A 3,049-nucleotide genomic window follows, 5' to 3' on the forward strand; every position below is an offset into this window, starting at 1 on the left:
TTCAGGCGGAGAGGGCGGACGGTTTCCTTTTGAAAAGTTATCCTGGGAAAGGACAAAACAAAACAGGGTGGTGACAAAGCGCCAACAACAGAGGCCTGGGCTCGATCTCCGGCAGGTGGCAGTGGCCCCCCCTCACCCACGCCCTCCAGCCACCGCGGGGCCGAGTTCGGGTCCAGCCCCTTCCCGGAGGTTCCCGCTCCGGGTGCCTCCGCTTTAAGGCTGCTAAGCACCAACTTGGACCGGGTACAGCCAAGAGAGAAAGTGCTGAGGGCCAAAGCAGGAACGTTTAATGTAGGTCTCCAAGGAGTGTTTGCTCATGGCTCCAAACAAAAGTTCAAGATAAGCAAAACAGCGAAACAGCGCCTCCAAAGTGACAAAATGATCGGGGACAGCGGCCGAGGCCCAGGGAGGAGAGAGGCAATGCTGAGGCCTGTGGGTCGAAGGTGGGAGAATTTGGAAGGGCAAAGGTGGGCAAAAAAAAAAGTCCTCCATACCCGTCACCACCGCCGCCTTCCGCGGCCCCACACCCGAGCTCTTCCCGTCGCCAAAATGGCGGCGCCGTCACCCGCTGCGTTGGAGTTTACGCTGGCACCTGCCAGGCTGAAGGAGTTGCTGCCGAGCGCATCGATGGGAAGGCTCGTCCAACAGAACGCTGAAAGCCTCAGCGTGCGCCTAGCCGGCAAGAAGCTGCGCTGCAATTGACTGGATGACACACAACAAACAACAGCCTCCCATTGGATAATCCTGAACGGAATTTTAGGGGCGGGGCGGAGAGTTCATTAGAGGTGGTGAACTCTACTGGTGAATTGGTGTATTGGTTGCATCCTTGAAGCCATTGATGACGGTTCACTCATTCATTGCCTTCAGGCGGAACCAGTTCATACAGCTGAGCCGCCGCCTAGGGCCACAGGAGGCTGTAAAATCGCAGGAGGAGATTATTCATTTTTCTCCCGCAGAACTGCTAGTGGTTTCAAACTCCCCGCCTTTGTGTTAGCTGTGCAACTCACTAAGACGGCTGTTCAGTGCCATCAGGTTGAGCACGGCTCATAGAGACCCGTCCAACAACAGATCTGAACCCCTTCCTATCCTGTGCCATTCTCATTATCTCGCATACTCTTGAGCCCATTGCTGCAGACACTGTGTTAAACTGTCAAGAACTGAGAGTCTTCCTTTTTCGCCGATCCTCCACCTTTTCCAAGCATGATGGTGTCTCCTTCCAAGGAATCGCCTCTTCTAGAAACATGCTCAACATGCATTTAGCTTCCAGGGCTTGGACTACAACTTGCTAGAGTTTAAAGGGTTGCCTTTTTGACCCCCACATCCAACGCCCAGAACATCCCTGAAAGCATGCAGCTGGAGGTCTTCTGGAAGCATTTCCAACCTCTCTTCTTAGCCTTGTCCTGGTGGTGAGCAAACTTCCCCTTGTTTAGGGTGCTAAGATGTCCAAGGAGTCTGAGGAAAGAAACCCCAGGGATTTCCTTAACAATTCTCCAGCTCATCTGAAGCTTGATGTTTGAGAAAAGGACAGCTGAAGGAAAAGAGGACATACACCCTACCCACTCTGGCAGTGACCCAAATGTCAGCCTATCCTGGATGTTCTCCGTTTAGGAATTTCATTTAAATTCCATTGGCAGTTCTGATATTCTTGGGGAAGGGAGAGGTAGGAGAAAGTCCTACCAGTTTCCTGAGGGAAGGAGAAATAGCTACCAGTAAATGTGAAGTCTATGGGTGAAATGCCTGCTTATTCTATGAGGGGATGTGAGAAATGAATGGTGACTGGATATTTCTTCCCTCAACAAGTCCATCTCAACATGAAGGCTTCAAATCCCTGAAAAGTGTGAGTGACTGTTTGATTCCTTGTTCAAACTACTTTGGGGTTTGTTACTTATTCTCTCCCTTTCCTAAGGTTTGAGCAACTTCACCATTCTTTTTCTTCCTTCTCCCTCTCTCTGTTAACCTCTTCCTTCCCAGCCCTGGTGGCATTGTGTGTGTGTGTGTGTGTGTGTGTGTGTGTGTGTGTGTGTAAATATAATTTGAGGGCTATTAATTAGAAGGTTGGCAGTTCAGATCGCTTTGCTGCTCCGTAGGACTAAAGATGGGCAAGTCCCCTCCCTTAAAGGTCTACAGTGTCAGAAATCCAGTGAAGGTTCACTATGTATCAGAATCTAATTGACAGCAGCATGTTTGGTTTTGTTTTAGGATCTGGTCCAGTGTTGTAGTTTTGAATCCCAGATGCAAATAGGACCTGCTTGCTTTTGAGCTGGAACAAGCTGCTGGGACATTAGCGCTTAGTGATTCTTGGGCTCTTCCTTCTCCAGACCCAGAGTTGCCAAATTCTACCCTAACCTGGAAAAGCTGGGAGACTGACAAGGGCTTATTAGCTTGTAAGCATTTTGGTTTGTTTAAGTTTTAACTAATGTCTGTGATTCAGAGAGAAGTGAAGATCTAGCCCATTTTTTTCTGCCAACTCTTGCAGATTTCTTTAAGTTACCCCAGCAGGGTCATTCTACTTCCTCAAACTGACCTTAAAGAGAAATATAAGATCCTCAAGATACATAGGGAATGCTGGTGGCTTAGTGGTAAGGAGTTGCTCTGCCAACCTGAAGGCAAGTGGTTAAAATCCTCCAGCTTCTGTGTGGGAGAAAGATGGGAATGTCTCCTCTGTGATTTTTTGCCTTTGAAAACCTATTGGAGGATCAGATATGAAATGAAGCTTCATCATCCTTGCCATAAAGGAGCATTCTGGTCATACTTTCTCCAAGAAATACTTGTTCTTTTGGTAGTCCGTGGTATATGCAGTGCTGTTCTTCAACATCACAATTCAAAAGTATCAATTCTTCAGTCTTTTTTATTATTTTGCAGTCTGAAATTGATTGAATATGCAGCCGGCTTTGCTTGTTGTTGTTTGTGCCATCGAGTCGTTTCCGACTCATAGCGACCCTATGCACAACAGCCCTAAACCCTGCTCTATCCTGCGCCAACTGCACTGCCTCTGACACACCCATCCCGATTACCCCAGTGACCGAATCAATCCATCTCATAGAGGGTC

This window comes from Elephantulus edwardii, unplaced genomic scaffold (genome assembly GCF_000299155.1).
Source record: "Elephantulus edwardii isolate Elephantulus edwardi_28Jun2011 unplaced genomic scaffold, EleEdw1.0 scaffold00010, whole genome shotgun sequence".
Taxonomy (NCBI): domain Eukaryota; kingdom Metazoa; phylum Chordata; class Mammalia; order Macroscelidea; family Macroscelididae; genus Elephantulus; species Elephantulus edwardii.